The sequence below is a fragment of the Phyllobates terribilis genome, unplaced genomic scaffold, assembly GCF_046119375.1.
Source record: "Phyllobates terribilis strain yellow unplaced genomic scaffold, ASM4611937v1 Scaffold_2__4_contigs__length_985480577, whole genome shotgun sequence".
NCBI lineage: Eukaryota > Metazoa > Chordata > Amphibia > Anura > Dendrobatidae > Phyllobates > Phyllobates terribilis.
This window is the reverse complement of record NW_027362762.1, coordinates 755,116,188-755,137,812: the sequence shown is the minus strand read 5'-3', so window position 1 is coordinate 755,137,812 and position 21,625 is coordinate 755,116,188.

The following is a 21,625-nucleotide window of genomic DNA, read 5'->3' as shown; positions in this document are numbered from 1 at the left end:
GGAAAATATAAGAATATCATCAAGATAGACTACCACGGATGATAGCAGCAAATCTCGAAAGATATCGTTGACAAAATCCTGAAAAACAGCGGGGGCATTGCATAACCCGAAGGGCATGACGAGGTACTCATAATGACCATCACGAGTGTTAAAAGCCGTTTTCCACTCGTCACCCTCATGGATTCGCACAAGATTATATGCCCCTCGCAGGTCCAATTTTGTGAAGATGTTAGCCCCTCGCAGCCTGTCAAACAGTTCAGAAATAAGGGGCAGAGGGTATTTATTTTTGATGGTGATGGCATTTAGTCCTCTGTAATCAATGCAGGGACGTAAATCACCCTCTTTCTTCTGGACGAAGAAAAACCCCGCTCCAGCAGGAGAGACCGATTTTCTGATAAACCCCCGGGCCAGGTTCTCTTTGATATAATCTGACATGGCCTGGGTTTCGGGGACAGACAGAGGATAAACCCTACCGCGAGGAGGCTCCGTGCCGGGGACCAAATCAATAGGACAGTCATACGGTCGGTGGGAAGGTAAAGTCTCTGCTGCTTTTTGGAAAAGACATCCGCAAAACTCTGATATTGTACAGGAAGAGCGGCCAAGTCGGTAGAAGGCTCTGAGACTACCCTCCGGGTGGCTGTAACCATACACTGAGAAACACAATTCTCACCCCAGGAAGAAATTCTCCCCGTATTCCAGTCAATGTGTGGACTGTGACAACGTAGCCATGGAAGACCCAATAGCACCTCATCCAATCCACCGGGAATAATAAGAAAAGAAATAACCTCCCGGTGACCCTGAGGAAACAACATGGTGAGGGGAATCGACTGGTGAGTGATTTGCGTGTCCAGCAGTGAACCGTTGACTACCCTAATGTTCATTGGTTTTGGCAGTAACTCCATAGGAATGGTGTGCTTCTGGGCAAAGGTTGATGACAAAAAATTGCCATCGGCGCCAGAATCCACCCACGCTTTGGCAGTAACCGTGGTTGTTCCGAAGAGCAACATCACCTCGTACAATAATTTGGAGGAAGAAGCCCCAGAATCTAACACACCTCCTCCAACGGCGGTTAGACACATTCGTTTCCCGACCACTTGGAACCCTTATTAATGGGGTATTCCAAAAGATGTGCTGGTCGGAGGGGACCTAGACTTAGTCCGGGATATATCCATAGCCTCAGACTCCGGGTCGGGAGCCGCGGGTTTGGAAGTAGGTCGAGAGAATGAAGGTGCCAGCTGAAACCGAGGTCTGGAGACCTCCAGCTCTAACTTGCGTTCTGCATGACGCAAATCTATTTGGTTAGCGAGAGTGATTAACTCTTCTAGAGAGGTTGGAATCTCTCTGGTGGCTAGGGCATCTTTAATATGCCCAGCCAGACCCTTCCAGAACACCGGGATTAGCGACCGCTCAGACCAATCCAATTCAGCCACTAAGGTTCTGAACTGGATGGCTTAGTGGCTGGCGGTGGCCGAACCCTGGACCAACTCGAGAAGCTGAAGAGCCGTATCATGCATGACCTGAGGACCTAGGAAAACACTCTTTAGGGCTCCAAGAAAGAGACCCGCATTAGCCACTACCGGGTCATTCCGCTCCCACAGAGGGGTAGCCCACTCCAAAGCCCTGTGAGAAAGCAACGAGATGACAAAACCCACTTTGACTCTTTCGGAGGGGAACCGTGCCTCCATCATCTCTAACTGAATGGAGCACAGATTAATAAAACCTCTGCAGGATCTGGTGTCGCCAGAACATTTTTCCGGGAGAGCGAAACGGGGTAATGGGGCAATTGCAGCTGCTGCAGCATTCACCGCTGCTGTGTTAACAAGATTAGCCACCTGTGAAGCTGCCTGGGTAGCTACTGCAGTGAGATCAGCAACCGGGACAGTTTGTTCCAAAGTCCTAAGTCTGGCCTCAAGTTGTTGTATATAGCGCTGCAGTTGCTGGTTGTCAGCCATGTTCGGCTAGACCCTGGCGCTCTGAAACTGTTAAGGGGACGGTTGCAGCAACTTTATTAAAATGGAAAGCAACCGAACCCGGGGTCCGCGATGCAGCCTAGAAGACTGCGGCCAAACACCCACCGGGTAAGAATGAGAAACAACCAACCAAAGTATAACTACCTCCACTGTTACTACACATCGGGACGAGAAAGGATTCGCACTATCTCCGTTAACTGCACGGAAGATGTGCGACAAATAATGTAGCCGTAGCTCTGTTGACTGCACAGACACTACGTAGCAGGCGCTAGGAATTGTGTGTGACTCACGCTGGAGCGTACGTGTTCCCAACCGGTGTGTGACCGGCCTGCGTAGTAACTCTCCAAGTGGCTATCAGGCGGTGCCAGGGATACGGAACCCGCTGTCTGCTCGGGGTGTATAGCAACCCCCTTGCCGGAGCCAGACTGCCAAACGGGAACTACCTGCCTAAGCAACCTGTGCTAATCAGCCGAGCGAACTCTGGCATCGGCAGGTCACGGAGAGAGCAGCTAGGGAGCACGTGGAGCCCAAACAGACAAGTGTCCACACAAGAACACAACCTAAACAGAATGATCAGAGCGCACCGCCATGCATGCGGTCGGGCTACTTAAAGACTAAGCCCCGCCCACAGTCGCATTATTGGTCGCACTACTGATGATGTCACCTGCGGCCAATCAGGTGGTACCAGGTTACAGGATCAGCTGACACCAAACCACCAATCACGGTCCGCCATGTCACGGGCATGCTCAGTGCAGTGCACCCTGTACTTAGGCTGTAGCAGCCCTGTTCCCCTCCGCAACCTATGCTTAACACTACTAGGAACAAAGACCCAAGAGACAGCTTGTACATCTCATGCACTAGCTAGGCGATGGGACTGATGGTGATGCAGAGCGGCATCTGCCCTGGCTGGACCAGAATGGGAGACCACAGAATCCACTGATGATTCTGACCCAATTTCAGATCCAGCCCATGCCCGACGCCTAACATACAGCTTTGCAGACCTTTGGCATTCTAGCTGTTAGTTTGCTCAGGTAATCTTGAGAAATTTCAGCCCATGCTTCCTGAAGCCCCTCCCACAAGTTGGATTGGCTTGATGGGCACTTTTTGCATACAATACGGTCAAACTGCTCCCACAACAGCTCAATGGGGTTGAGATCTGGTGACTACGCTGGCCACTCCATTACAGATAGAATATCAGCTGCCTGCTTCTTCCCTAAATAGTTCATGCATAATTTGGAGATGTGCTTTGGGTCATTGTCCTGTTGTAGGATGAAATTGGCTCCAATCAAGCGCTGTCCACAGGGTATGGCATGGCATTGCAAAATGGAGTGATAGCCTTCCTTATTCAAAATCCCATTTACTTGTACAAATCTCCCACTTTACCAGCACCAAAGCAACCGCAGACCATCACATTACCTCCACCATGCTTGACAGATGGAGTCAGGCACTCTTCCAGCATCTTTTCAGTTGTTCTGCGTCTCACAAATGTTCTTCTGTGTGATCCAAACACCTCAAACTTTGATTCATCTGTCCATAAAACTTTTTTCAAATCTTCCTCTGTCCAATGTCTGTGTTCTTTTGCACATATTAATCTTTTCCTTTTATTAGTCAGTCTCAGATATGGCTTTTTCTTTGCCACTTTGCCCTGAAGGCCAGCATCCCGGAGTCGCCTCTTCACTGTAGACGTTGACACTGGCGTTTTGCGTGTACTATTTAATGAACTGCCAGTTGAGGAGCTGTGAGGCATCAATTTCTCAAACTAGAGACTCTAATGTACTTGTCTTGTTGCTCAGTTGTGCAGCGGGGCCTCCCACTTCTCTTTCTACTCTGGTTAGAGCCTGTTTGTGCTCTCCTCTGAAGGGAGTAGTACATACTGTTGTAGGAAATCTTCAGTTTCTTGGCTACTTCTCGCATGGAAAAGCCTTCATTTCTAAGAACAAGAATAGACTGTCGAGTTTCCCATGACAGTTCTCTTTTTCTGGCCATTTTGAGAGTTTCATAGAACAAACAAATGTAATGCTCCAGATTCTCAACTAGCTCAAAGGAAGGTCAATTTGATAGCTTCTCAAATCAGTCAAACCATTTTCAGCTGGGCTAACATACTTGTGAAAGGGTTTTCTAAACATCCATTAGCCTTCTTACACAGTTAGCAAACACAATGTACCATTAAAACACTGGAGTGGTGATTGTTGGAAATGGGCCTCTATACACCTATGTAGATATTGCAATAAAAACAAGACGTTTGCAGCTAGAATAGTCATTTACCACATTAACAATGTATAGAGTATATTTCTGATTCATTTAATGTTAGCATCATTGAAAAAAAATGTGCTTTTCTTTCAAAAATAATTAAATTTCTAAATGACCCCAAACTTTTGAACGGTAGTGTATGCAGCTGGATTAGTCTTCAGAAGGACTCTTAGTTCAGTTGTGTATATATACAGTACAGACCAAAAGTTTGGACACACCTTCTCATTTAAAGATTTTTCTGTATTTTCATGACTATGAAAATTGTACATTCATACTGAAGGCATCAAAACTATGAATTAACACCTGTGGAATTATATACTTAACAAAAAAGTGTGAAACAACTGAAAATATGTCTTATATTCTAGGTTTTTCAAAGTAGGCACCTTTTGCTTTGATGACTGCTTTGCATATGACGCGCCCCTGGGCCTGTGTCGCGCTGCGTTGCGCACGCGGGAGCTTACCCGGAGCCGGATCTCTTGAGGGTTGTAGTCTCGTGGCGGTGACCCGGTCCGTGCCCAGGGAGTCAAACTGAGCGGCGATGTAACAGCGGTAGATGCAGGACGACTACGCCACCCGTTGAATGCAGCTATGGAGCTGCCGCTGCAGGACAGTCCGCTGAGGCCGGTGAATGGATGGTGCAGCGTAGATGGTATAACCCCCAACGGGAGGGGTATGGCCTCAGGGCAGCAGATGTGGATGATGGGGGTAGCAGGAACCACTCAGAGACGGTGCGGTGTAATTCAGGGTCTTTACTGGTAACAACGATAGACCCTCCCGGAGTACTTGCTAGTGAACGGGGCCTGGTCAGTCCTTGAGCAGATGGGATCTCCCCTGGCCAGGCGGAGTTGTAGGCCTCCCAAACTGACTGTACTCTTCTGGCTACCTTGCTAGAAGCGGATATAAGTAGCCCACGTCCCTGAGTGTACCGTGTGGTGCTCACCCGTATGGCCGGTGACTCGGGGCCTTCTAATGGCTTCCGCTCCACGATGGCGGTGCTGGTCCCACGCGTGTGACCGTGCCTTCGGGTTTCTGGGCCTGAGGACCTGAAATCCCCTGCCGGTCGGCTTCTGCTGCTGGGTAAGAGTTAGTCCCCACAGCCTCGGACGCCGGGTCCGGTAAGAAAGCTTCTCAGTCAGGGCGAGCTCTGCAGCTGCCAGCCCCTGACTCGTAGTAATATTGCTCCCAATGAGCTTCTGCTGTTTCTTCCTATGCTGCTTCTCTGTCTCTACTCTCCTTGACTCCAGGCTCAGGCCCCTGGACAGGGCCTGCCTGTGGAGCAGAGCCCATAGAGCAGCTCTGCTCCCTGTCTTCTCCTCTCAGAACTCCCTACCCTGCCTCAGCCCCAGGTTTATATAGGGGAAGTCCTTCCCCTCCCAAGACTGGGCAGGAGGTGTGGCATGCACAGGATCCCTGACCAATGGACCTCCCACCTGCTCTCAGACGTAATATCTCTATCACTGTGGCAACCAGACCCCTGGGGTGTCACATTCCCCCCTAGTGAAATTTAGTACTCCGGGACTAAACATATTTTTTTAGAAAAACATAACAAGGTATAACAATAACAATACAATAAGAAAAACACATAAGATGGTTACGGCGTGTCCGCAACCGGGTGCAGTTTTGAAAAGCAAGGTGTCCATTTCACCAAAACAGGGAGACGTAACCAGGTAGGGGTCTGTCCTACCCCGAGTCCTTAACAGTCTTTTAGTCCATCCTGGGTTACGCTCCACTAACTGTACAAAGGATTCCCGGTAAATCCACCAAGGACTCCTATAAATAACTGGAAACACATAATATTTACAAGATATGGCCGCTCTCAGTCCTCGGCCAGTGGGGATAAGGATTGGCTGCTCACAGTCCTCAGCCTGTGGGGAGATGGGATGGCTGCTCACAGTCCTCAGCCTGGTTAAGGATAGGGGACACACGGGAACAGTTCACACTTGTCCCAACGGGGACCATATTTTAATTAGCAACACAAGTACCCCTACGGGTAACTATGTACAGTTCCACTTTACCGTACTTCAGTAACGGCATCCTCCTGCTCCTTCTTGTGTGTAGGCTTCAGACCCGTCCGGGTCCTCTTGGCCTTCCTCGTATTGGTAGTACTGCAGCTTCTCCTCAGTCAGACGGTGTACATGGAGGGCGTACTGTCCTTTGGCACCCTTATGCCGGGTGAAGGTAACCACATCACCCGGATAGAGATCACGTCCGCGGTGCCCGTCCGGGCTGGCATGTTGTGCGAAAAGATCTGCGCCCATGGGTGGCACTGTGGAGGTTGAGGGCGCCGTAGGGGCGGCAGCGCCCGAGGGTACTCGGCCTTGCGACCAGGCCGGGGGTGCTTTGGAAGTAGAGGGCACTGTTGGAACAGCGGCGCCCTGGTTCACTAGGCCTTGCGACCGGGCCTGGAGAGGGTCGCCGTTGATGACGCCCGGGGTCAGAGAGTGCGACTTTTGGGCCTGGGCGCGGGCTGGTGGTGGCGGTGCCCAGGGCTGGAGGGCTCGGCCGCAGGGCTTGTTGCGGGGGCTGGAGCAGGTCGGTGTTCGCAGCGCCCGGGGTCAGCGGCTCCACCAGGGGGCCCGGGAGCAGGCTGACGCTGGCAGCGTCCGGGACAGGGAGACTCCTCTTACCTGCTCCCGCGACCGCTCCTGCGTCACGCGTCTTCTCCTGGTGCTGGTCGGGGCCCGCGACGGCTGGGGCGCTGCCGATGCTGGGCAGCTTAGTCTGCTGCCGGTTCGCCATCTTGCTGTCCGTTCCTGGTGTCCTCCTCCCCCCTAGTGGACCGTGGCCTACCTTGCGATGATCCTCTTCCGTAGGCCGCGGCTCCGCAGTGGATCGTCAGGGTTGAGGACCTTCCGTCGCGCTCCTGTGACGTCGGCGTCTGCTGGGCTCCTTCCAGGACCTTACGCAACGTCCGGACGTGAGGCAGGGCTTCAGTTCTCGCGCGCTTTCGGAGTCCACGCCCCTCTTCTTCCCGCGCGGCGTCCTCAAGATGGCGTCCAATGGCGGGAAAACTCCACGGATGGCGGGAAGAAGGCAGAAGATGGCGCCGGATGGCGGGAAACTTCACCGATGGCGGGAAGAAGGCTGAAGATGGCGCCGGATGGCGGGAATCTTCACCACAGGTAAGTTTGAAAAGTCTCTTTTTCAGGCACGCAGTACCCGGTGGTTGCGGGCACGAAATCCTGCCGACTACGCCAAAGTTGACGCGCCCCTGGGCCTGTGTCGCGCTGCGTTGCGCACGCGGGAGCTTACCCGGAGCCGGATCTCTTGAGGGTTGTAGTCTCGTGGCGGTGACCCGGTCCGTGCCCAGGGAGTCAAACTGAGCGGCGATGTAACAGCGGTAGATGCAGGACGACTACGCCACCCGTTGAATGCAGCTATGGAGCTGCCGCTGCAGGACAGTCCGCTGAGGCCGGTGGATGGATGGTGCAGCGTAGATGGTATAACCCCCAACGGGAGGGGTATGGCCTCAGGGCAGCAGATGTGGATGATGGGGGTAGCAGGAACCACTCAGAGACGGTGCGGTGTAATTCAGGGTCTTTACTGGTAACAACGATAGACCCTCCCGGAGTACTTGCTAGTGAACGGGGCCTGGTCAGTCCTTGAGCAGATGAGATCTCCCCTGGCCAGGCGGAGTTGTAGGCCTCCCAAACTGACTGTACTCTTCTGGCTACCTTGCTAGAAGCGGATATAAGTAGCCCACGTCCCTGAGTGTACCGTGTGGTGCTCACCCGTATGGCCGGTGACTCGGGGCCTTCTAATGGCTTCCGCTCCACGATGGCGGTGCTGGTCCCACGCGTGTGACCGTGCCTTCGGGTTTCTGGGCCTGAGGACCTGAAATCCCCTGCCGGTCGGCTTCTGCTGCTGGGTAAGAGTTAGTCCCCACAGCCTCGGATGCCGGGTCCGGTAAGAAAGCTTCTCAGTCAGGGCGAGCTCTGCAGCTGCCAGCCCCTGACTCGTAGTAATATTGCTCCCAATGAGCTTCTGCTGTTTCTTCCTATGCTGCTTCTCTGTCTCTACTCTCCTTGACTCCAGGCTCAGGCCCCTGGACAGGGCCTGCCTGTGGAGCAGAGCCCATAGAGCAGCTCTGCTCCCTGTCTTCTCCTCTCAGAACTCCCTACCCTGCCTCAGCCCCAGGTTTATATAGGGGAAGTCCTTCCCCTCCCAAGACTGGGCAGGAGGTGTGGCATGCACAGGATCCCTGACCAATGGACCTCCCACCTGCTCTCAGACGTAATATCTCTATCACTGTGGCAACCAGACCCCTGGGGTGTCACACATACTCTTGGCATTCTCTTGATGAGCTTCAAGAGGTAGTCATCGGAAATGGTTTTCACTTCACAGGTGTGCCCTGCCAGGTTTAATAAGTGAGATTTCTTGCCTTATAAATGGGGTTGGGACCATCAGTTGTGTTGTGCAGAAGTCTGGTGGATACACAGCTTATAATCCTACTGAATAGACTGTTCGAATTTGTATTATGGCAAGAAAAAAGCAGCTAAGTAAAGAAAAATGAGTGGCCATCATTACTTTAAGAAATGAAGGTCAGTCAGTGCAAAAAATTGGGCAAACTTTGAAAGTGTCCCCAAGTGCAGTTGCAAAAACCATCAAGCGCTTACAAAGAAACTGGCTCACATGAGGACCGCCCCAGGAAAAGAAGACCAAGAGTCTCCTCTGCTTCTGAGGATAAGTTTATCCGAGTCACCAGCCTCAGAAATCGCAGGTTAACAGCAGCTCAGATTAGAGACCAGGTCAATGCCACACAGAGTTCTAGCAGCAGACACATCTCTTCAACAACTGTTAAGAGGAGACTTTGTGCAGCAGGCCTTCATGGTAAAATAGCTGCTAGGAAACCACTGCTAAGGACAGGCAACAAGCAGAAGAGACTTGTTTGGGCTAAAGAACACAAGGAATGGACATTAGACCAGTGGAAATCTGTGCTTTGGTCTGATGAGTCCAAATTTGAGATCTTTGGTTCCAACCACCGTGTCTTTGTGCGACGCAGAAAAGGTGAACGGATGGACTCTACATGCCTGGTTCCCACCATGAAGCATGGAGGAGGAAGTGTGATGGTGTGGGGGTGCTTTGCTGGTGACACTGTTGGGGATTTATTCAAAAGTGAAGGCATACTGAACCAGCATGGATACCACAGCATCTTGCAGCGGCATGCTATTCCATCCGGTTTGCGTTTAGTTGGACCATCATTTATTTTTCAACAGGACAATGACCCCAAACACACCTCCAGGCTGTGTAAGGGCTATTTGACCAAGAGGGAGAGTGATGGGGTGCTACGCCAGATGACTTGGCCTCCACAGTCACCAGACCTGAACCCAATCGAGATGGTTTGGGGTGAGCTGGACCGCAGAGTGAAGGCAAAAGGGCTAACAAGTGCTAAGCATCTCTGGGAACTCCTTCAAGATTGTTGGAAGACCATTTCCGGTGACTACCTCTTGAAGCTCATCAAGAGAATGCCAAGATTGTGCAAAGCAGTCGTCAAAGCAAAAGGTGGCTACTTTGAAGAACCTAGAATATAAGACATATTTTCAGTTGTTTCACAGTTTTTTGTTAAGTATATAATTCCACATGTGTTAATTCATAGTTTTGATGCCTTCAGTGTGAATGTACAATTTTTATAGTCATGAAAATACAGAAAAATCTTTAAATGAGAAGGTGTGTCCAAACTTTTGGTCTGTACTGTATACATATTGTATGTCCCATTGATAAACAAACTAGATTTTTGGAAACGCACAAACCGGGAAAATGTCCCCCAAGCTTTCAACGCAGTCTAGCATGTATGGAAAGGGAGATACCGGGCACAGCCTTGCGGGGGCCCCTAGGACCCAGGTGCTTGGTATCCACGTGTAGCAGGGGCTGATGACGCCAGAACTGGCTCCCTAGAAGCGTCCAGTAAGGAGGTATAGCCACTTTTAGTTTTTGGGAATCTGTAGCTGGGAAAGAACAGAGGTGGAGACTTGGGCTCAACTAGGGGGCAGTAGTGGGAGTGACCAGAGAATTTAACAGTCCCTGCTGCCAGAGCCCAGCGTCTTTTTCCTGGGGAGGTCTAGACGTCAAGTCATGTGGGAAAAGTCCTGCAACAACAAGGAGAAGGCCCACAAACCTCCCATGTCGTAGCCCTTCCCTCGAAAGCCAGATCTTCCATCTAACTGGTAACTGACTTGTAATAACTGCTTATATCTTTTGTACCCATACTTTCGTGTTTGTAACTCTGACCACTGTGTATGTATAACCCTTATATATATAGGGTATTATTTAGTGTGCCCCTAAGGCAATTAAATATATAATTTAACCTTGGGCTGTTCTTTTATCCCACTCCACGAACCTTACAATCATTGTTCGGTCCAACGAACATGCTACTGGGCTGGTTTCTAGCCTGATATAAGTCCGTTATAACAAATAGAAACTGGTGGCCGCTCTCCCACGCCAACCAGGCTCTGCTTCAATGGAGTTAGTGAAAGAGACTCTCAGCATTTCAAGGGTGTAAGCGAGTGTGGTGCCACGTCAGTGACTGAGTGGGTCTCCTTTTCTCACTCCCTGGTGCCTTCCTGTACCCGTGTGGACAGGGGGTGTCTGTGCAGAACGGTACCAATCTGACCTTACGCGTCCTCAAGGGGGGTGCGGAGCGTCACGTAGGTGCTGAGGGCAGGTCTGTACCACGTACTCCGTCTGACGTAATTGTGACGTCAGGTGGGTGGCAGGGTGTGGATCTATCACAAGTGGTGGCAACAGCGAGATTCTGCGGGGTCTACCTGTTGCCATTTCATCACAACTAGTATTATAATTAGGTTTGATCCAGGGTTCTAGGACTGATCGCCTTTTTTCGAGGTCAAGAAGGAATTTTTCCCCATTACGCAACTTGGCTGAATGTGTCCTGGGGTTTTTCCCTTCTTCTGGATCAACAGATTTAGGCATAGGGATTTTAGTAATACCATTATTAGAATCATAAGAGTAATACAAAATATAAAACTAATTAAAAAATCATAAACGGGTTAATTTTTAATTCTAATAGTGCAGCAATAATAAAAATGGTAATAATACATTTGCGAGGCCTTCTCCCAGTAAGTTAGTATGCTAGTGTAGGGCGTACAATTGGGATAGAAAGGTTGAACTGGATGGACCTAGATCTTTACTCAACCTACGTTACTATGTTACTATGTAGGAGGATTAGGTTTTTTTTGTATTTTACATTTTAATTTTATTAAGGAACGTTTAATTCGCAGCAAATAAATTTGCTACAAAACAAATTTTGGGGAAAATTTGGCAAAGCTGGCAAATTCGAATCCCAAACAACCCGCTCATATAGTGAACACATTTTGCAACTTTACTTTATCCATAAGGGCTTATTCAGACATCCGTGCAAATCGGTCTGAGCGTGGACTTCTAATGCATGGACTGGCTGTGGGTCTCCCGACCTGAGCATGATAGCTTCATATATTTCTATGATGCTGTCATGCTCGGGTCAGGAGAACCGTGGCCAGTCCTTGCATTGTGGTGAGATCTTTGACCAATCTGTTGACTTCTGAATGAGCCCTTAGAGTGCTAGTTATGGAAGCATTAACATACACCAATATATTTACTGAATGGATAAGCAACTGTGTTGCTTTATTTGCAATTGTGGATTACCAGGGGCATTTGTATATTTGCACTATCCTTAAATTTCTTGCCTTGAGAAAAAATATAATTATTTTCAATCTTTCTCATAACTGTTGTTTTGACAACACCAGCGAAGCCTTTTGAAAATAATAAGGTCCCATTCAGAACTGGCTATAGGGGCATAAAAGACCCCTAAGTCTTCAAAATTGTGTGGAAAAAATGCAGTGGGACAACAACATATGGTATTGGGCATGCTGTAAGCATTATAGCCATGCAGTGTGAATGAATTTGGTGAGATTCTGCAAACAATGTTTAACATCTGGCCCATGTGGTAAATGAGCCTATGTGAAAACTTTTGAACACATGCAAATAGCTCAATTAGTTGAATAAATTGCTGAAGAAGAAGCATACAAAACATATTTCTTTAACCCCTTAATGACCACCAATATGTCTTTTTACTGACCTGAGATATAAGAGAATAGCATCCCCAGACAGGTGACATTCCAGCATCTTTCAACTGTATACCATAGTTGACAACTTGCTGCATTAGTCATGATCAGTGTTGACAGCAACCATGGCCGTTTAACCCCTTAGATGCTGCTGTCAATAGTGACTGCAGCTTCTAAATGGTTAACAGAGTGTGGGTGTTCCCTCTTTAACCCCATTATGATTGTGTGGTCCTGATGTTAACCATGGTAATTCACCACCAAATAACAGCCTTAGAGTTTGCCGGCTATAGTGACCTGTTCGGAAGTTAGCAACATTTAGGTGGTAAAAATATTTTTTTTCATTCCTGTCATGCCACTTTGCATTAATTCCTGAAAAGCACCTGAAGGGTTAATAAACTACCTGACAGCAGTTTTGAATATGTTGACTGATGCAGTCTGTAAAATGGTATCAGTTTTGGGGTTTTTCCAAAGTCACTGCAAAACTGAATAGGTTAAAACATTTGGTAGTTTATTTTGCACATACCAGGAGCCATTAACCCCCTTCACACCAAAGCCAGTTTTGGCCTTCATGCCAAACTATTTTTATTTTTGTGTTCCATAACACGATAACAGCGATAACTTTTTAATATAGTTTTATGAAGGGTTGTTTTGGGGGGATTGAGTTGTTTATGTCAGTGACATGATTTGGGGTACATATAGCTATTAATAAAGTTTTAATAACATGTTTTTTTGCTTTTTAAATGTTACGCTATTTGCTGTCCTGCACAAATAAGTTTACTATTTTGTAAAGCGATACCACTAATGTGTAGCTTATATAGTTTTATGTTTGTACAATAAATACTCTCTTTGAAAAAAAAATGTTTTTGTGTCACTATATTCTGAAAGTTATACGTTTTTCAATTTTCCATCAGTTAAGCCGTAAGTGGACTTACTTTTTACTTGACTATTTGTAGTTTTCATTGGTGCCATTTTGTGGCACGTGATACTTTTTGATCATGTTTTGCTACACTTTTTATAGGCAAAAAAACAGCAATTCTGAATTCTATTTTCCTAAACACTATTGAAGGCAAGGTATAATTGACATGTTATCTTTATTATGAGGGTCGATATGATCACGACATTACCAAATTTGCATAGCTTTTTTTAAAATTTGCTTCTTTCACACAAAAAAACAAATGAGGAATTTTATTTTTTCAAAATTAAACTATTTTTTATTAATAAAACTAGGATTTTTTTTTTTTTTTTTACACTTAAAACATTTTTATTTTACTGTATTTTTTACAATACTTACTAGTCCTATAACTTGATCACATGATAATAAAACTGCACTATTTATGTAGTGTAGTGCATTCTTTAGCTTGTCACTGTTATTCAGCCTGGCCATGTCAAACACAGAGGCAATTATTAGGCCTCTGGTTGCCATAGCAGCCATAGGCGCCATGCAATCATACATTGAAGTTGCCAATAGACTGATGGAGTGATCTCGATCTGTCAAACTCCCCTCATGCCATTGACACATTGACAGCAGCACCTAAGGAAATAAAGTGATGGGATCAGAGGTAGGTCTAGTCACACAACAGAAACTTAGCTGTACATAACATCCGGCTCCCACTGTAGTTTCAACAGGCACAATAGTCATACTATTGCAATCTCTGCGATGCAGCTGTACATCCAATTGCTTTAACCTCCTAATGACTTTTGACGTACTATGTTCATCATAAGTCATCTCCCTGCCTTTGATGCCATCAGCCATCACCTGCCTCTAACAGTCTGGTGCTGCTCCACATTTTTCAGTAGTTCACCATGCATCTGAAAAAACAAGGTTACATGTATATGAGTCAGGATGAATAAAAAATATTCTACATTATGCACCAGATTACAAATATGCACCACACCATTAATATATAATTAGCCACTGTGCACCTACCCACTGAAAAAAATTAATTCATTTGCCAGCATAATGTGCCCCGTATTAGATACAAATTAGTCACTCCTCCCATTAAAAATATAAATTCATTATTTGTTTTACATACTGTGTTGAAAATATTAATTCATTATCCACTGCCCCCAATCATTATTCACTGTGCTAGTAACCTCAGATTCTTTGCCAACTGTGTCCACCTCAATTCATTCTCCATAGTCCTCTCCTCCCCTCCTATTCATTACTCACTGTGTGTTTCTCTCCCACATCTTCTTCATTTTCCACTGTCCTCTTGCCCACATCTCCAATTCATTACCTAATGTCCTCCTCTCCATTCAAAATCATTACCAACTGTCCACCCCCCATTACCCACTGTGCTCGACACCAGTAGTGATGAGCGAGCATGCTCGCTACTGCTCGAGATGCTCGGTGCTTGCAGAGTATCTCCGGGGTTGCTCAGTGGGAGCTCGGGTCCCCTCCCTGCATGTTTGGCGCTCTGTAGAGAGCCAAAGAACATGCAGGGATTGTCTGCCATACATGGTAATGCCGCAGCCATGTTGGTTGTGGCGATACATTAATTGGCTGGTCGCACAGCGTCATCAGGTCTATATCAGACCTGGCGCCGCCTTGCTCGTCACAGTCTACTCCAGAATCAGGCAGTGTAAGGAGAGGTGCTGCTGAGCTAGGGAGAGATTTGCTTGTTACTTAGTTAGTATAGGTATACCACAATATATTATACACATATCCATCTCAAATAACAGTCCTTCTGAGGACTAATCCAGCTGCATAGATATCAGTGCTAGGTAGGCAGGCAGTGTTTGTGGCAGACTGCAGTGCATATAGCAAGAGGGTCCATTCCAGTTCTGTCTGCTGGTGCTTTTAAATATATTTCTAGAAATAGCCCCAGGTATCAGGGGCAAGGAATAATTTTTTTGGAAAATTAGTCCTGATTATTTGCTTAAAAAGCAATCCAGAGAACACCGTTTTTCTGCTCCATTTGCTTGTTGGCACTGCAGAATACAGCCAGATCCTTTCCATATTACAGCGCTAAAAATCCATCTGTTTAAAAATGGTTTGTCCGTCACATGGATCACATATAATTGTGCTGAAAATTTAGCAATTTCTGGCCTCCATTTAAATTTTGTTGCAGTGTGTCAGCGAAGTTATTGACACGAGGTGGCTGTTAAAATGAGTTACCTACAGGCCAGCTATTTAAAACTGTGGTTTGTCCGTCTCACGAATCACATATAAGTGCGCTGAAAATTCAGCCATTTCTGGCCTCCATTGAAATTTTGTTGCAGTGTGTCAGTGAAGTTATTGACACGAGGTCGCTGTTAAAAATAGTTACCTACAGCTATTCAAAACTGTGGTTTTCCGTCACACGTATCAAATATCACTGCTGTTCAAATCCAGCCATTTGTACTGAATGTGGAAAATATTGTCCTTCATTTAAAATGGGCAAGGCAAGGGATGGGGAAGTGGACGTGATGGTGATGATGGTGCATGCAGAGGATGTGGACGAGGCCGAGGCCGTGGGCTAGCTGAAATTGTGCCACAACAAACACCCACATCTTCTCGCTCGACCTTCCTGTCCCAATTAATAGGTGACCGCAGAACACCACTATTGAAGACAGAGCAGTGTGAAAAGGTTATTGGTTGGATGGCAGATAATGGTTCCAGTCACTTAGCCACTACCTCCACCATCACCATGTCTTCCACACGGTCAAGTCTCAGTAGCCGTGAATCTTGACCGCATATTCCTCACCCTGATCCTCCTTCCTCCCACCATGCCGAGTGCCCGGAGACAACTGATCCCACACTTGGACACTCCAAAGAGCTGTTCACTTTTCCATTTATAGATTCAGGCCTCTCACCCGGTCCATTTGAAGCGGGGCAAGAGGAGATCGCATGTAGCGATGCCCAAATATTTGAGCAGCCATGGTCACACGAAGGCGACGATGATGAGACACAATTGCCAGAAAGTCAGGAGGAGGACCAGAGTGCGGAAGTGGAAGACGAGGTGGTGGATGATATAGTAACTGACCCAACCTGACAGGGGAACATACAGAGCGTGGACAGCAGCACACAGGGGGAGGGACGCGTAGCACCAAAACAGGCAGGAAGAAGCATTGTGGTGATCGCAGAAAGAAGGCGGGCAACAGTTCCCTTTAACATCAACACGACGGAAGTTGCCAGTACAACTGTTAGGGCTTCCCAAGTCTGGTTGCTTTTTAAAGACTCTGCCGATAATGCCAAAAAGATCATTTGCACCACCTGCCAGGCCAGCATCAACAGGGGTAGCAAAACTACCAGCCTGACCATCACCAGCATGATCAGGCACATGGCAGCAAAGCACTGGACTAAGTGGGCCAAACCCCAGGGTCCAGGAACAGTGTCTGCGGGTGGCACCAGTGCTTCTTCCGCTATCCATGGCACCACTATCCATGGCGCATGAAAAGATGCCTACTGCCCTGCACCTGACGTTTTACACTCTCAAGTAGCACCATCATCACGCACGTCCATGTCTTTGACCCAGCGCAGCGTTCAGTTGTCCCTACCCCAGTCCATGGAACGCAAGCACAAATACGCAGCCAATGCCCCACAGGCCTCACTACTAAATTCACACATTTCGCGACTGCTTGTGCTCGAAATGTTGCTTTTTCGGCTCGCGGAGATGGAAGATTTCCGCAACCTCATGGCAGCGGCTGTCCCTCGGTACTCGGTACCCAGCCGCCACTATTTCTTCCGGTGTGCCATCCCCGCATTACATGAGCACGTGTCCCACAACATTAGCCGTGCCCACAACAATGCAGTTACTGAGAAAGTCCACATAACCACGGACACGTGGACAAGTGCTTGTGGGCAGGGACAGTACATCTCGCTAACGGTACACTGGGTTAACATAGTGGAAGCCGGGACCCAGTCGGACCTTGGGATGGAACACGTCCTCCCGACGTCGAGGATTGCGGGCCCTGTGTCAATCAGGGTTGCCCCCACATTCTATAGCTCTTGCACCTCCTCCTCCTCGTCTTCAGCCTCCATCTCCGAAATGAGTCGCAAGCTGAAAGCTCTGCAGCACTGCTTCGGCCAAGCGGCAACAGTCTGTGCTGAAGCTAATACTATTCCCATCTGAAAACACTGGCGGCAGAGGTCACAGTTCATTGGACAACCAAGGAGTACACAACTCCAATCCAGCAGAGGCAGGGGAACACTGTCAAAGTTCTGGGACAGTTTTCTTAGGCCCTCCCATGTTACAGGCTCTGAGGCGCAAGGTACTCTCACAAGGAAGATGCTGAGGGAGTACCTTGCCGACCGTACCAACGTCCTCCGTGATTCCTCTGTGCCTTATAATTACTGGGTATCCAAGCTGGACACATGGCATGAACTCGTGTCAATGACTTGACTGACACACTGCAACAAAATTTCAATGGAGACCAGAAATGGCAGAATTTTCAGCGCACTTATATGTGATCTGTGTGACGGACAAACCACATTTCTAAATAGCTGTCCTGTAGGTAACTGATTTTAACAGCAATCTCGTGTCAATTACTTCACTGACATACTGCATCAAAATTTCAATGGAGGCCAGAAATCGCAGAATTTTCAGCGCACTTATATGTGATCAGTGTGATGGACAAACCACAGTTTTGAATAGCTGGCCTGTAGGTAACTATTTTTAACAGTGACCTCGTGTCAATAACTTCGCTAACACACTGCAACAAAATTTCAATGGAGGCCAGAAATGGCAGAATTTTCAGCGCACTTATATGTGATCAGTGTGACGGACAAACCACAGTTTTAAATAGCTGGCCTGTAGGTAACTATTTTTACCAGGGAACTGTTGTCAATAGCTTCGCTAACACACTGCAGCAAAATTTCAGTGAAGGCCAAAATCGCAGAATTTTCAGCGCACTTATATGTGATCCGTGTGATGGACAAACCACAGTTTTAAATAAATGGATTTTTAGCACTGTAATATGGAAAGGATCTGGCTGTATTCTCCAGTACCAACAAGCTAATGGAGCAGAAAAACGGTGTTCTCTGGATTGCATTTTAAGCAAATAAACAGGATTAAGATCCAATAAAAAAATATTCCTGGCCCCTGATACCTGGGGCTATTTCGAGAAATATCTGTAAAAGCACCAGCAGACAGAACTGGAATGGACCCTCTTGCTATATGCACTGTAGTCTGCTATATACCCTGCCTGCCTAGCACTGATATCTATGCAGCTGGATTAGTTCTCAGAAGGACTGTTAGTTGAGATGGATATTTGTCTCTAATATAGTCTAGTATACCTACACTAACTAGAAACAAGCAAATCTCTCCCTAGCTCAGCAGCAACTCTTCCTACACTGCCTGATTCCAGAGTAGACTGTGACGAGCATGGAGGCGCCAGGTCTGATATAGACCTGATGATGCTGTGCGGCCAGCCAAAAACTGTAATGCCACAACCAACATGGCTGCAGCATTACAGTGTGTGGCAGGCAATCCCTGCATGTTTATTGGCACTCTAAAGAGCGCCAAACAGGCAGGGAGGGGACCCGAGCTCCCGCCGAGCAACCCCGGAAATACTCACCGAGCATCGCGAGCAGTAGCGAGCATGCTCGCTCATCACTACTGGTGACGAGCACAGTGGGTAATGGGGGGTGGACAGTTGGTAATGATTTTGAATGGAGAGGAGGACATTAGGTAATGAATTGGAGATGTGGGCAAGAGGACAGTGGAAAATGAAGTAGATGTGGGAGAGAAACATACAGTGAGTAATGAAGCACCAAGCAGTAGCGAGCATGCTCACTCATTACTAATGATAGCGATCTCTTATCCCTATAAATTGTCGCTCTGGAAATGAAAGAATTAAAACGTACCTCTCTCTGCAGATAGATATATCTGTATTTGGGTTCATTGGCCTCATTAGTATGTTGTTTTAACTCTTTTGTTTCCAGATTGCTTAGTATAAAGAGAACACTGCTGGCAATGTTCATTTTAAGTCTCTGAATTGGTAGTGAAAAAAAATGATCAATTTATAACATTTCCTGATAACAACTCTGTGACATTTGTTTTGTCAGTTTCTCCAAAGCTGACTCAATATACAAAAGCGATGGCTCCAGTTGTCACTTCGGTAAAATAAAAAAGTTATCAAAGAAAATATTACATTATCACCATAATAGGAAAACATCTAATTTACTAAATACTAGTGTTGAGCGAGCATGCTCGACACTGCTCGGTACTCGCCCAAGCATCACGCTACTCGGGATGTTCGGCGAGCACCGAGCATTTTCCGGGTTTAAAAAGTCTGGTATACACCAGTTTATTAAAACTGTGGTTTTGCTGTTCCACGGTAAAAAATCTCTATCCTGCTTTTTGCATTTTTTGCAGTAAAAAAAAACAGTAGTGATTCCTGAGTGTTCTGACACAAAAATATATCTGTTGAAAATAGTCTGGTGTACGCCTGGCAAATCCCAGTGTGGTTTTGCAGCTCAATGGGTAAAATCTGTGTAGTATCCAGTTTTGGGCCTTTGGTATCTAAAAAAAAACAGTTTGAGTGTGTCGCTCACTGTTCAGCAACAAATCTATATATTTTAAAAAGTGTGGTATACACCAGTAAACAATAACTGTGGTTTTGCCATTCCACGGTAAAAAATCTCTATTATTCAGGTTTTGGTATTTTTTCCGTAAGGAAAAACAGTAATAGTTTCTCCCTGATTTCTGATTGTTTAAAAGAGTCGGGTGTAGGCCAGAGAAATAGAACTGTGGTTTTCCTCTTCCACGGTTCTAATCTACTTTTTATTACCCTTTTACATTGATAGTGCGAGTGTAAGCTATTTTACTTGCTTTACAATGGGCAAGGCACGTGGCAAGGGACGTGGAACTGGACGTTCTGGTGATGGTGCGTGCAGAGGACGGGGCCGTGGCCAAGGTGAAAATGTGCCACAACCAACAGCCACATCTTCTCGCTCCCACTTCTTGACCGAATTAGTAGGGAAGCACAGAACAACACCAGTATTGCGAACTGATCAGTGGGAACAGGTTATTAATTGGATAGCAGATAATACTTCCAGTTACCTGGGCACCACCACCTCCGGTCTGTCTTCCACACGGTCAACTCTTAGTAGCCGTGAATCTCAACCGCATACTCCTCCTCACCCTGATGCTCCTTCCTCCCACCATGCCGAGTGTCATCAGACAGCAATTGATCCCACACTTGGACACTCTGAAGAGCTGTTCACTGGTCCATTTCCATATTTGGGCCCCTCGCCTGCTACGCTTGAAGTGGTGGAAGAGGAGATCCCATGTAGTGATGCCCAAATATTTGAACAGCCACGGCCACAGGAAGTCGACGCTGGCAATTTGCCACAAGAGGTGGACGATGACGAGACACAATTGCCAGGAAGTGAGGAGGAGCATCGTGGTGCGCAAGTGGAAGTGGAGGAGGTGGTGGATGATCTAGTAACTGACCCAACGTGGCATGAGGACATGCAGAGTGAGGCCAGCAGCACACAGGGGGAGGGAGAGTACCCCAACAGGCAGAAAAAAGCAGTGTGGTGGCCACAGACAGAAGGCGGGCAACCGTTCCCCGTAACACCAACACGAGGGACATTGCCAGAACAAGCGGTAGGTCTTTCAGAGTCTGGAATTTTTTTAAAGACTCTGCTGATAACCCCAAAAATGCCATTTGTACCACCTGCCATGCCAGCATCAGCAGGGGTGACAAAACTACCAGCCTGACCACCACCAGCATGATCAGGCACATGGCAGCAAAGCACCCGACTTTGTGGGGCGAAGCGGGTGTCACCACTGCTTATTCCGCTGTTGTGCATGCAATAGAACCCCCTGTTGTGTGTGCAAGGCAATCCCCTGTCCATACTGCATGTAACGATGCCCCTTCCTCTCAGTCTTCACTTGTTATGGCAGTTTCTCAAGAAACAGCATCAACGTCCACATCCCCGTCCCACCACAGCGTTCAATTGTCCATATCCAAGACCTTTGAACGAAAGTGGAAATTCGCAGCTAACGCCCAACAGGCCACAGTCCTAAATTCGCACATTTCACGACTGTTTGCGTTGGAAATGCTGCCTTTTAGGCTGGTGGAGATGGAATCCTTTCACAACCTTATGGCGGTGGCCGTACCTCGGTACTCGGTCCCCAGCCGACACTATTTTGCCCGGTGTGCCATCCCAGCACTACACAAGCACGTGTCCCAAAACATGTGCCGTGCCCTCAACAATGCAGTTACTGGGAGAGTCCACCTGACAACAGACACGTGGACAAGTGCTTGTGGCCAGGGATGGTACATCTACCTGACGGCACACTGGGTAAACATAGTGGAAGCCGGGACCCAGTCGGACCTTGGGAGGGAACACATCCTCCCCACACCGAGGATTGCGGGCCCTATGTCAGTCAGAGTTGCCCGCACAGTGTACATCTC